General features: G+C 36.0%; 1 pseudogene; it reads right to left on the bottom strand.

Annotated features, from left to right (window-relative positions):
* Positions 1-1,698: 1,698 nt before the first annotated feature.
* Positions 1,699-3,055, bottom strand: LOC123252968 (annotated as a pseudogene).
* Between the last annotated feature and the right edge of the window lie 11,733 nt (positions 3,056-14,788).

A 14,788-nucleotide genomic window follows, 5' to 3' on the forward strand; every position in this document is an offset into this window, starting at 1 on the left:
TATGGGTTTTAAGAGATTTATTGGTAGCCATTAGGGAATGAAGCCGTGTGTCATGCTAGCTAAGTCAGTTTAAAAGATTGTGCGCCTTATCTGCTGCCTCCATGGTGGATAGATAGCAAAGAGAAAGTGCAAGTCCAGACCCCCAGTTTTATCCTCCTGTCTACGTGATTATGTAACTGTCTGTGTCATCATTAAGACAGGAAGCCAGTGGGCTCATAGGAAATGTAGTTCAGAGACCCCAAAATTCCAATAACACATTCCCCATTGTGATTCTCTTGGGGAGACTAGTCTCCCCAAAAGAATCATGAAGATATAAGTAACTTATAAATGACAGAAATTTGGTGATAGAAGAAAAGAGGACAAAATCAATGATCCAATGATTGCTAGTTGCATTGGCAAAAAGCCAATTAGGAGGCAGTCCCCTTCGGCATAAGAGTGTACATTCAAAATAACTGTATTCAACCCCTCATAGTTCAATCAACTGCACCCCAAAGTTCATTCTGGATCTTCTTGATGCAGTGTAGGTTCTTCAGGCATCTTTATGGTGCCTTCTCCAAACAGGTTCATTGTCTGGATTCTGGGAGGTAGCAAGTTTCTTATCCTGAAATTATTCTCAAAAGAATTTAAACTTTACACTATAGATTATAATACATACATACCCCCCCCTGAGGAGAATTAATAACACATTTATAAATCATTTGAATATAGTCTGTGTCATCTCTCTCTCTATATATCCTCAACACCAAAGTTCTATCTATATATAGTAGGTATTTGTTTAGTCAGTGTTTGTTTTAAATAAATATTCACATACAAGATTGCTATGAATTGATTCATTTTTAATCTGTGTTTTTTCTTTCAAAGAGATCTGTTAGGGAGCATCCTATATTAAGGCCAATATAGGACTATAGCTAAGGACAGTCGCCCTTAAAGTTATCCAATTATCTTTGGTCCAAACCTGTCCTCTTTAGACCAATTTTTTTTTTTCTTTTCTGTTAAGTATCCAAGTCTGCTGACAGTCATTTTCTCATTGATGAACCAGTATGCCACTTCAGTTTGAGTTTATGGGCAATATGAATCAGTCTTGCAGAATTCATTCAATCTCTTGATAAACTCAAGCCCCTGAGTCTGCAGAAGTTAGAAAAAAATGGACCTGGCCATAGAAGACCTCCCCCAATATGAAAGATCCAGGGACTTAAATGCCCCCTTACTCATCTGAAAATCTCTTTTAACTTATCTGAAGTCAGAAGAAATGGGCTTGAGTTCCACCTACTTCTTTTGCTATCTGTATCACCTTAAGCAAATTACTTCTTTGAGCTTCAGTTTCCTCATCTGTAAAAGTAATACGCTGATTCATATACAACATATGAGAATATACTTTCTTTTACTCTTTTTGTAGAGATGAATGGTCCATAGGTGCGAAATATTGAATATATTTGGGGGAAAATGGATTTTTTAATGGTGTCAATTTAAAATAGATTTTTATTCTCCAGGGAAGAATTACACTTCTACTTGTTTTTATACAGTACTGATAAAGTGTGATGTAGTTCACTTCTCCTTATGCACACATTCAAGTATTCAGGATGCCCAGATTTACACAGTAGCTTAAATGTTATTTTTTAAACTGCTACTGCCTTGGCTACAAATTTGAGTCCTTCCGTTTTTGGAAAGCTGCGTGGAATGCTTTTTCTTCTGGTACGTTTAGTTGACCTCTTCAATGGTAGGTCCAGAAGAAGCACCTCCAGATGGAGCTGCTCCACTTCCTAGGAACCCACCAGGCATGCCTCCTGCACTCTGGTACAGCTTGGTGATGATGGGGTTGCAGACTTTTTCAGATTTTTTCTGTTGATGCTCAAATTCTTCATTTTCAGCAGTCTGGTTCTTATCCAGCCAGTTGATTATTTCATTGCATTTGTCAAGGTTCTTCTGTTTGTCTTCATCACCAATTTTGCTTGCAGTTTCTCATCCTCTACAGTTGCCTTCATGTAGAAAGAATAAGACTCAAGAGAATTCTTGGAAGACACTTTGTCTCTCTGCTTACTCTCTTCAGCCTGGTACTTCTCAGCCTGGGAACTACCCACCAAGACGATGTCATGAATCTGTGATTTATCTAGCTTGGCCCCTCTGAGGGCCTTTTCCACTGGGTCCTGTGTGCCACGGAAGAAGTTAGCATCCAGCTCTTCAAAAAGGGCCCAGCTGATAGAGGTATAGAAGTTGACACCTTCTTAGAGGAAATCAGTCTCAATACTGGCCTGTATACTAGAGGAGAGGGCTTGCTTTGAGCATTCACATCAGGGCGTAGATGGCAAACATCCCTCTTGTTCTCCCTGATGTCCTTCTTGTGCTTTCGCTTGAACTCAACAATGAAATGGTTGACCATGCAGTTGTCAAAGTCTTCCCAGCCAAGTGGGGGTTCCAAGCTATGGACTTGACTTTAGAGATGCCACCCTCAATGGTAAGGAGGGAGACATCAAAGGCGCCACCTTCAAGGTCAACACATTTCTCTCGGCACCAACTTTTTTGTCCAAGCCGTAAGCAAAAGCAGCAGCAATTGGCTCATTGATGATTCGGAGCACATTGAGACCAGCAATGGTTCCAACATCTTTGGTGGCCTGATGTTGGGAATTGTTGAAGTAGGCTGGTACTGTGACAACAGCATTTGTGATGACTTCCCAAGGTAAGCTTCAGTCATTTCTTTCATCTTGCTCAAGACCATAAATGATATTTTTTCTGGATGGAAACTTTTGGTCTCCCCTTTGTACTCACTTGGATCTTAGGTCTGCCTGTGTCATTCACCACCATGAAAGGCCATTGTTTCATGTCTGACTGTACAACTGCATCATCAAACCTGCAACCGCTCAGATGTTTGGCATCAAAGACTGTGTTGGTGGGATTCATTGCAACTTGATTCTTTGCAGCATCACCGATTAAACATTTTGTGCCTGTGAAGGCAACATAGCTGGAGGTGGTCCTGTTTCCTTGGTCATTAGTAATGATCTTCACTTTCCTAGGAGTAAGTGGTGCCAGGATCAATGCCAACTGTGGGTCCCTTCAACATCTTTTCTGGGGTGTCATAGATGACTGCTGTGGAGAAAGAAGGGCTGCTACTGTGCTGAGTGGGGTGAGAGGGAATGTTTTAAAAGGTTATGCTGACTTTAAAAAATCTTTTTCTTGGGGGCAGTTGGTTAGCTCAGTGGATTGAGAGCCGCCAGGCCTAGAGACTGGAGGTCCTAGATTCAAATCTGGCCTCAGACACTTCCCAGCTGTGTGACCCTGGGCAAGTCACTTGACCCCCATTGCCTAGCCCTTACCACTGTTCTGCCTTGGAGCCAATACACAGTATTGACTCCAACATGGAAGGTAAGGGTTTAAAAAAAATCTTTTTCTTATAAAAAATTCTTTGTTATATGGAATGATTTTCCACAAAAAGGGTGGAGCAGGGACTCTTGAAGAAATTTTGGTGATGTAAAAACAAAACGTAAAAAATATTTTAAAAAAAGACATTAATAAAATCTATCTTTAAAAAAAGTAGACTAAGCTAAGATCTACTGTCCTTGCCAAATCTAAATGAACAAAAGTTTTTCTTTTGGCCATAGCAATATTCTCTAAACCAGGTCCAATATTACTATTCCAGGGCCAACAAGCAACATTTTAAACAATAATCAAGAAACCTGTTCAGTGTGGCAGGGGTGATCAAGGGAATTGTCTCTTCTGCTAGACTGGGGTTCCTTCCATGCAATTGGGCATAAGAATATTGACTCTATGGAAAGGGAGATATGTTGTGACAGGCTATGCCAAAGAGGATTGATTGAGTACACATTATGTAGGCTATAAGGAGCAAGGAGAGGTTGGCTTCTGCTTTCTTTTCAAGGCAGCCTCTTTGGATGGAAATAGCCAATGGTAACTCTCCCTTAGCATTCCAGAGAAGGTGAGGGAAGGAATTTCTCTCCCTTCTCCCTTTTTCAAAGTAAAGACAACTGCACATGTGTGGTAATAAAAAGGTTTTCCAGGCAAATGTGACCTTGAAAAAAGGATTTTTCTAGCCTTGTCTGTGGCCTTGTAACTTTTAGAGCAGCTTGCTCAGCAGATTTCTGTAACATTTTCTCAGAGAAAAAGGGCACCATCATCAATCAGGAGGACTCTGTAGCTGAAAGATCTATAGAGCCATGCCTGAATGGCCAAATGATATCTCAAAATTCTGATTATATTCTGTGAGGTAAATTCAGCATTATAGGACTATTCCAGGACATTTTATACATGCTTCTGCTCTGTACTCTCTGTTCAAAGTCTAGATTTTTTTGGCCAATCAGACATGGCTTGTTAGTACTTTCAGTTGCAGGGTTGTCTTGTTGGAAATGTCCATCTCTGAGTAGTTGTAGAAATCACCTTCTGCTGGACAACTGGCTCTTGAACTCTGGATTTCTTGAAGTTACTGAGAGGGCTGGGAATATCCATTTTCTCAAGGTCATATTTTGGTGCTAAGTTTAGGAAAAGAAATATAAAACAGAAGATGACACAAGAGATTTGAGCTCTAGTCTCTAGCTTGTCTAGGCAAACATATAGATTTAGGTTTTGTTTATTTGTTTGTTTTGCTTAAATGTTTTTTATTTATCTGTTAAATATTATCCAGTTACAATTTTTTAAAAATTTAACATTCAATATAAAAATTTTTGAGTTTCAAATTCCCACCCCTTGAGAAGGCAAACTACATGATATGGATTATATATTTGAAATCATAGAAAACATTTCCATATTAGCCATCTTACAAAAGAAAAAAAGATGAGATGGAGTTAAGATGGCTATGTATAGGCAGTGACCTAGTTTAACTCTCCCAACATTCCTCTCCAAAGAATTTTAAATAACTACTTGAATAAACCAACAAAAGGGCAGATTGAAACATTTTTCTAGCCTAAGAAAACTTAGGAGGTCAGTAGGAGATGTCTGTGACACTGGGGTAGATACATTCCCAGATTGTGGTAGGAGCAGCAGCCAAGGGCCTTGGAAGTACTATGATAGTAGGAGCAGTGGTGGCAGCAGTAGCAGTAGCTTTGGGAGATGGTAAGGGAATCAGACAACTGGTCAGAAAGAGATTTCAGGAGATTCTTTGCTGGTACTGATTGGAAACTCTATTGTCCATAAGCAGTTCTGCATCACACCACCTTGAAAATACCCCAAAACTCCTAGAACTTTCTCTAAAAAGAGCAGCACAATAAAGTCTGAGGCTTGAGATATTGCCTTCTCACCCCTGGGTGAGCAGAGCCCAACTTTAACATAATGTTCAAAATAAAGAAATGAGATAGAAAAAATGAGCAAACAAACCAAAAATAATTTGATCAAAAAATTTACTATGGTGAAAAGGAAAATGTAAACTCAGAAGAAAATAACAATGTGAAAAGAGCTACAAACAAAGCCTCAGAGAAAACGCTAATTGGACCCAAATCCAATAAGAATTCCTTGAATTGTTAAAGAAAAAAAATAAGTAGAGGGAAAATTAGGTAAAGAAATGAGAGGGATACAAGAATAAAGAGTTAACAGCTTGATACAAGAAGCACAAAAATACTTAAGAAAATAATGTCTTAAAAAACAGAATTTGCCTAATGGTAAAAAAGGGGCACATAAATTTACATAAGAAAAGAACTTCTTAAAAAGCAAAATAGGTCAGATGGAAGAGGAGATACAAAAGCCCACTGAAGAAAATAATTTCTAAAAAATTAGAATTGGGCAAGTGAAAGCCAGTGAACTCCATGAAATATTTAAAAAAAAGTAATAAAATAAAAACAAAAGAATGAAAAAATAGAAGAATATATGAAATATCTCATTGGAAAAAATCTGACCTGGAAAACAGATCAAGAAGAAAGAATTTAATGATTATTAGACTATCTGAAAGCCATAATAAAACAAAGTTTCTGGATATTATTTTTTTTAAATTTTTTTTTAAACCCTTAACTTCTGTGTATTGTCTCATAAGTGGAAGAGTGGTAAGGGTGGGCAATGGGGGTCAAGTGACTTGCCCAGGGTCACACAGCTGGGAAGTGTATGAGGCCAGATTTGAACCTAGGACCTCCCGTCTCTAGGCCTGACTCTCAATCCACTGAGCTACCCAGCTGCCCCCCTTTTTTTTTTAATTATCAAAGAAAACTCCCCCAACATCCTATATCAAGAGGGTAAAATAGAAATAAAAAGAATCCACCAATCACTTCCTGAAAGAGAACCCAAAATGAAAGTTTTCAGGAATATTTTGGTCAAATTCCAGAGCTCCTAGGTCAAGGAGAAAATACTAAAAGAAGCCAGAAAAAAATTTAAAATATCATGGAGCCATAGTCAAGATCACACAAGATTTAGCAATTTCCGTATTAAAGAAGCAAAACTGATGAATTTTGTGTGCAAATAGAAGCATAATTTTCTCACTTTGGGAGGGGGAGAGTTTGCAATATGGCTAATATGGAAAGATGGTTTATATGATTTCACATCTATAACCATCCCAATATAATCATCTGGAACTCGTGCCCTCAGTCTACGGAGCCTTCTATTAACTGCCTAAATAATGATAAAGTTCTCAGAAGTTACATGTATCATTTTCCCATATAGGAATACAAACGGTTTAACTTTATTGAGTTTCTTAAGATTATTCTTTCACATTTATCTTTTAATGCTTCTCTTGAATCTTCTGTTTGAATGTGGGGGGGGGGGACAGATTAAGGGAGGTAGTGATCATAAGCAAGACAGACTTTTTTTTTTTTTAAACCCTTACCTTCCATCTTGGAATCAATACTGTGTATTGGCTCCAAGGCAGAAGAGTGGTAAGGGTAGGCAGTGGGGGTCAAGTGACTTGCCCAGGGTCACACAGCTGGGAAGTGTCTGAGGCCAAATTTGAACCCAGGACCTCCCATCTCTAGGCCTGGCTCTCAATCCACTGAGCTACCCAGCTGCCCTGCAAGACAGACTTTTAAGGAGGAACAGGATTAAAATGAAAGGGGATGATGAACAGAAGAAAACAGGATGAAGGGAAATACAAAATAATCATAACTATGAATGTAAACAGGATAAGCTCACCCATAAAAAGGAAGCAGATAGAAGAATGGATAAGAAGCCAGAATCCAACAATATGTTTTTTTTTAACAAAAGATACACTTAAAACAGAGACATAGAATGAAAACAAAGATCTAAAGCAGAATCTGCTATGCTTCAGCTGAAGTAAAAAAGGTAGGAGTAGCAATCATGATATGAGACAAAGCAAAAGCAAAGATAGGCCTAATTAAAAGAAATATCAAGGAAACTACATTTCGCTAAAAAGGTACTATAAATAATGGAATAATAGCAAAAAAAATACACCAAAAAAACAAAAACCTTCTCTGAAAAAGGCCTCATTTCCTTTAAGTCAAAATTTATAAAAATCAAAATTATAAAAATAAGTCATTCTCTAAAGGATATAAGGAGGCACTTTTCAGAAGAAGAAATCACAGCTACCTATAATTATATGAAAATATATTCAAAATCATTATTGATTAGAGAAATGCAATGTAAAACAACTTTGAGGTACTACCTCACACTTACCAGAAATGAAGAATGCTGGAGAGGATGAGGAAAACTAGGTACACTAATAAATTATTGGAGGAGTTGTGAAACAGCCCAACCATTCTGGAGAACAATTTGGAACTATGCCCAAAGGGCAATAAAAGTGTGCATGCCCTTTGACCCACTAGTAGGTCTAGACTCCAAAGAGGTCAAGAAAAGAAAAAGGACATAAATGAGGAAGAGGAAGAGGAGGAAGAAGGAGAAGAAGAAGAAGACAAAAAAGGAGAAGGAGGAGGAGGAAAAGGAGGAGGAGGAGGAGAAGGAGGAGGAAGAGAAGAAGAATTTGTCTGAAGACCTAATCATCAATTTTCTGTGTTCATAATAATTCCTAGAATCGACATACACCATTTGCATGCAAGGAAGATAAATAATAATTGATTGCTAAATTTTGAGCCCTTCATTTGCTCAGCAGAGCATTCCTTGACCCAGATACTTTAAGGAGTCAGTGTTTTTCTTAATGTAGACATTCCAGTAAGCTGCAATTTCTTCATGTCTAGGTCCATGATTTCATGAGGCACTGTGGATAAGAACAATGTGTTGCCTAGTATCTTTATAATGGGCCTCTCTGCCTTTAGCCCCATTTCAATAAAAAGCAGTCATTCACTGGGCTTATATTCAAAGCCTTTCCATATTGGTTAAACCCACCAGAACTTATGATATGCTATCATAGCCTTTGAGAATTCAAAGGTCAACACCTCCAAATATTAGAGATCTTCTAGTCCAACCCTCTCATTTTAAAGTTGGGGAAACTGAGGCCCAGAGAGATTAAATGACTTGCCTAAGGTGATACAGGTGGTAAGTAGGAGATTCAAGCCCAGGTCCTTTGAATTCCAATTCAGAGTTCTTTCCTTACATCCTGCTGCCATCACCAATCATCTCGAGAAACAAAAACAAAAATACCACCTCTCCAAAAATGTGTCTAGAATAGTTCTTTTATCTCACAGAGCAAATAAGCCATGGGTTCTTAATCTGACTTCAGTGAACTTGGTTTCTTTGGAAGAGGTATTTTGATAACTGTATTTCAGTGTAACCTGTTTCCCACTTAATCTTGTAGGTTTTAAATTTTGTATATTTAAAAGAAATTGGTCAAGGTTGAAGATACAAATTTGGAGAGATCGTCAACACAGAGAGAAGGGCAGATGAAATGATCATGGGAGAGGGTGTAGAGAGAGAAAATGGAATGGACTCAAGATGAAGAACCTTTGAGATCATTGTCACAGAGATACCTGGAAGAAGACCAGTCATATAATGATAACTCCTGATTCTACAATTCTTTTAAGGGAACAAATATTTTCTCTACAACAACTCTGTTGAAGCCTGCATGGCAAATACATCTTTCTCTTGTCACAGAGAGACTGTGACTTCACCAGGGTCAAACAGCTAGTAAATGTTAGGACCTGTTTCTTGGGAAAGGAGGTTGAGAAAGAATAATGAGGACTGAGGAGAAAAATCAGGAATTCTGAAAACAAGGGGAAAAATTGGAATCTTATAATTAGGAAAAACTTCAGAGGCAATAGAGTTCAATCTATACCTGAAGCATAAATCCTAGAATGTGAACTCCCTCAAGGACAGGGACTCCACCCTTCCCCACCTTTAAAAATAAATCTCTAGGGGGCAGCTGGGTAGCTCAGTGGATTGAGAGCCAGGCCTAGAGACGGGAGGTCCTAGGTTCAAATCCAGCCTCAGACACTTCCCAGCTGTGTGACCTTGGGCAAGTCACTTGACCCCCATTGCCCACCCTTACCAATCTTCCACCTATAAGTCAATACACAGAAATTAAGGGTTTAAAATTAAAAAAAAGATCTCTAGCACTCAGCATGTAATGTCTAGCATATGATAAATGTTTAATATTAATAACTTGCAATTATGCCATATTTTGTTTGCAAAGTATTTTATATATGTAATTTTATTTGTTCCTTACAACAACCCTGTCAGGTTGGTGCTATTATTATGCCTATTTTATAGATAAAGGATTTGAGGCTGAGAGTGCCTAAGTGATTTGCCCTGGATCCCACATCTAGTAAGTATCTAGAGTAGGATTTGAATTCTGGTCTTTCTGAATCTAGTTCTCACTCTCTATAAATTTTATCACCTAGCTATTAAACAAGAATTAAAAACCCTTACCTTCTATTTTAGAATCAAAATGAAGTGACTTGCCAAAGTCACACTGAAGCCAGATTTCTGTTCAGGTCCTCTTGATTCCAAGCCTAGCACTCTATCCACTGTGCTACCTAACTGCTTTTTCTATGGATTAAACAGCATATAAATGAAGTCATTGGGATTCTTTTGATCAGTTGCTTCTAAAATACACTCACCAAAGAAAATTACCCTGAAGTTTTGGAACTAGAAGATAAAGCAGAACGTGAAAAATTCATCCATCACCACCTGTAAGAGATCCCAACAGGAAAACTCACAAGAACATTATAGCTAAGTTTTGTAATTCCTAGGTTAAGGAGAAAATACTATACACAACTAGAAAGAAACCATTTAAGTGCTGTGGAGTTATAATAAAGAGAAAACAGGATATAGCAGCTTTTACATTAAAAAAATAAGGCATGGAATACAGCATTTTGAAGAGCAAAGGGGCTAGGTTTACAACTTGCCTAGCAAAGCCGAATATCATCATACAAGAAAAGAAATGGTTATTTAAATAAAAATAAAATTTTCAAATATTCTTGATGAAAAGACCAGAACTGAAACAGAAAATTTGATATACAAGAGTTAGAAGAAATGTAACATGGAAGACAAAGTATAAAGGATTTAATAAGGTAAAAAAATATTTACTTCCCATATGGCAAAATGGTATGTTTTAACCTTAAGAATGACATATCGTTCTTTGATTTGAAGTAGCATTTAGTTTTACTAGCAGAGTTTTGAGCCTCCCATTCTTGGGGTGATATCCTGCTACAAACTTGGGTATGTTTTCCCACAACACTAGTACCTTATTCTCATTGGATCTAGGTAAAAGAGGGTATAATACATGCATATAGAAAATTTCTTCTTAATTTATAAGAAGATAAGAGAGTGAAAGATCAAAAGAATGAATCTTGGAAGGTAATATAGATTAAGAAAAAATAGAGAAAGAGAATAATATAAGGGAGGGACTTCTCTAGGTCATTTATTAACAAATAAGAGGGATTCATAGAAGGGTAAATAGATGAACAACTAGGAGGGTAAGAGGAAGAGAAAAAGGAGGGGACCTTAGAAGGGAAGGGGAGGAAAATAAAGGTGGGACTGAAGAAGGGGTAGGGATTAGGGAGGTAGTGGTTAAAGGAAAATTAGATTTTTGAGGAGGAAGGAGATAAAAAGAGGAAGAAAAAACAGTGAAGAGAAATACACAACTAATAATTATAACTTTGAATGTGAATGGAATGAATTCATCCATAAAACAGAAACAGCAGAATGGATTAAAACCCAAAATTCAACAATATGTTATTTACAAGAAACATGTTTAAAAATAAGAGACAGACATGGGGGAAAAACTGAAGATGGAATAGAATGTATTATACTTCAACTGACAAAAAAAAAAGTAGGAGTAGCAAAATGATGTCAGACAAAGTTAAAGCAGAAATAGATCTAATAAAAGATAAATAGGGATACTATATTATGTTAAAAGGTACCATACATAATGAAGCATTATCAATATTAAACACATATATATACCAAATTATAGCATCCATGTTTTTGAAAGAAAAACTAAAGGAATTTCAGGGAGAATAGATAGCAAAACTTCAATAGTGGGGGATTTGAACCTTCCCCTCTCAGAACTGGATAAATCTAGATAAAAAAATAAATAAAGCAGTTAAGGATGTTTTTTAAAATCTTAGGTTAGATAGCTAATTGGAAAAAAAATTATATGAAAACAGTGTTTTATGAAATACTTAAGCACCCAATGATCACAATAGATAGGATTAGTAGATATATATAAAAACAACAACAACAACTTAAGTAGCTTTTATGTTTTCTTAGTGTCTCTTATAGTATATAGGCTACTCCCAGGCATCCAGTCTCTGGCTATATCCTTCTTCCCAAACCTTTGTGTAACCAGTTAGCTGTTCTTCCTTGCCTACACTCCCTAAAGTATACAGATTACCCCAAATTCTTTGATTTGGCAGAAATTCCTATTATTGGTGTCTTTCCCTAGACAATGTTCCCAGAGTAGTGCCCCTATGTGGTGATCTAGGAGCATTGTCTCCCTTGTCCTGACTAAAGATGCATTCTATCAAAATTACCTTGGTAATTCTCTTTTTTTCAGGTTGACAATAGAAAGGAATATATCTTTTCCTAAGCAGTACATGTCATTTTTATAAAAATTGACCATATGTTAAGACACAAAATTGTATAATTAACTTTTGAAAAGCAGAAATATTAAATATATCCTTTTCAGATCATAATGTAATAAATTATATTTAATAAGGGACCATGGAATCACAAAATAGACATTAATTGGAGACTAAATATCTTAGTCTTTAAAAAAAACAACTTACTTTCCATCTCAAAATTAATACTAAGTATTGGTTCTAAGGCAGAAGAGCAGTAGGGACTAGGCAAATGGATTTGAGTGACTTGCCCAGGGTCACACAGCTAGGAAGTATCTGAGGCCTGGCTCTTAATCTACTGAGCTACCTACCTGCCACTAAATAACTTAATCTTAAAGAATAAGTGGGTTAAAGAACAAGTCATAGAAACAATAAATAATTCTGTTAAAGTAAATAATAATGAAGAGACTATGTTCCAAAACATATGGGATACAGAAAAAGTAGTACTTAAAGGAAAATGTATAGCTCAATATGCTCATATCAAAATAGAAAAAACAAATCACCGAATTAGGTATATATATTTTTAAAATTAGAAAAAATGACAAATTAAAAATCCTCAATTAGATAGTAAATTGGAAATCCTAAAAATTAAAGTTTAGATGATTAATAGTGAATGTAAGAAAACCATTGAGTTAATAAATAGTACCAGGAGCTGGCTTTATGAAAAAGCCAACAAAATAGATAAACCATTGGCTAATATGATTTTTTAAAAGAGAGAGGAAAAAAAATCACTAGGACCAAAAATGAAAAAAGTAAATTTACCACTAATGAAGATGAAATCAAAGTAATTATTAGGAGTTATTTTGCCCAATTATATGACAACAAATTTAATAATTCAAATGAAATAGATAAATGCTTTACACATATAAATTGCCTAGACTATTAGGAGGAAATAAAATATTTAAATAAATCCATTTTTGAAAAAGAAATTGAACAAGGTATGAAAAAAATTCAAAAAGCATTAGAACAAGATGAATGTATCAATGAATTTTACCAAACATTTAAAAATCATTTAATTTCAATAGTAAATAAATTAATTAGAACTACTAGGAAAGAAGGAATCCTACCAAAGTCCTTTTACCAAACAAATATGATACAAACCAGGAAGTACAAAAACAGAGAAAGAAAACTGTAGGCCATTTTCATTCATGAATATATGTGCAAAAATTCCAAATAAAATATTAGTCAAGAGACTATGATAACATCAAAGATTATACATTATAACAAAGAGGATTTATACCAGCTATGCAAGTATGGTTTAATATAAGGAAAACTATGAACATGATTGATTACATCAACAAAAAAAGTAACTTCTACTCTCCATGTTGGCTTGAGGAGAATCACAAGGGGAAAGACAGGTTTTGCAGTTGTTTTGCTTTGCTTTGAAAAAATGATTGGAGCTGATTAGACAAAGCAGAAACTCTTACTGTTTGTAGATCTTAGGAACTTGATATTTTTCTAGCTTAATCAAAGTGCTTGTCACTGAAAAAGCCTAATTTTTTTCCTTAGTTTCCTATTAAGAGTTGCTGTGAACAAAAAGAGTGGCATATTCACTGCTTTAACAGAGAAGAGAAGCCGAGTTTTCAAAATAAAAAGTCCCTTAGCCAAATGGGTTCACAAGGGAATTCTATCAAACTTTCAGAGAATAATTAACTCTAATATTACATAAACTATTTGGAAAAATAGAGAAGGAAGGATTCCTTCCAAATTCCTTTTATGAGACAAAAATGGGGCTGATACCTAAACCAGGAAGAGCTAAAACAGAGAAGGAAAACTATAGACCTGTGTTGGCAAACCTATGGCTCTCATGCCAGAGGGTGGTGCTCCCTGCCAATTCTCCACCTTGCCTGAGGACATTTTTTACATCTCCCATCCCTCTGCCCAGCAGCCCAATGGGAGTGCTTCCCCCTCCTCCTGTCTGGGGTAAGGAGCAACTTACATGCTGAGGGTGCAGTTAGGGTACTCAGTCTCATTGCCACAGACCAATCTCCCTAATAAACATTGATGCAAAAATTTAAAACAAAATACTAGCAAAGAGATTACAGCATTATATTACATGGATCACACACCATGACCAGGAGGGTTTTATATTAGGTATGTAGGGATGGTTTAGCATTAGGAAAACCATCAGCATAATTGACCATATCAATAATAAAACCAACAGAAACAATATGATTATGGCAAAAGATTCAGAAAAGGCTTTTGATTAAAAAAAATACAGTATCCATTCCTATTCAAAACAAAACAAAACACTAGAAAGCATAGGAATAAGAGGAGCTTTTCATAAAGTGATAAATGGAGCATTATTTATAATGGAGGTAAAGCAGGGATGTCCATTATCACCACTAATATTTAATATTGTACTAGAAAAGCTAGCTATAGCCAAAGAGCAGACAAATAAATTGAAGGAATTAGAATAGGTAGTAAGAAAATAATTATCACTCTTTGTAGATGATATGATATTATACATGGAGAATACCAGAGAATCAATAAAAAAAACTAGTAGAAATAATTAACAGCTTTAGGAAAGTTACAGGATACAAAATAAACCCACATATATCACTAGTATTTCTTTTTACCACCTACAAAGTCTAACAGCAAAAGATAGAAAAGAAAGTTTCATTCAAAATAACCATAAACAATATCTCCCAAAACAAACCCAGCAAATATATGAACACAATTACAAAATACTTTTTGTACAAATGAAGGCAGATGTAAACAATTAGCAAAACATTATTGTTCATGGTTAGTCCAAGTCAATGTATTAAAATTACAATCCCACCTAAATTAATTTACCTATTCAGTGCCATACCAACCAAAAATTATTTCACAGAACTAGAAAAAACGATAACAAAATTCATCTAAAAGAACAAAAGTGATAGATCCTGGGCCCAAAG

Source organism: Gracilinanus agilis, chromosome 6 (genome assembly GCF_016433145.1).
Source record: "Gracilinanus agilis isolate LMUSP501 chromosome 6, AgileGrace, whole genome shotgun sequence".
In the NCBI taxonomy this organism is placed as follows: domain Eukaryota; kingdom Metazoa; phylum Chordata; class Mammalia; order Didelphimorphia; family Didelphidae; genus Gracilinanus; species Gracilinanus agilis.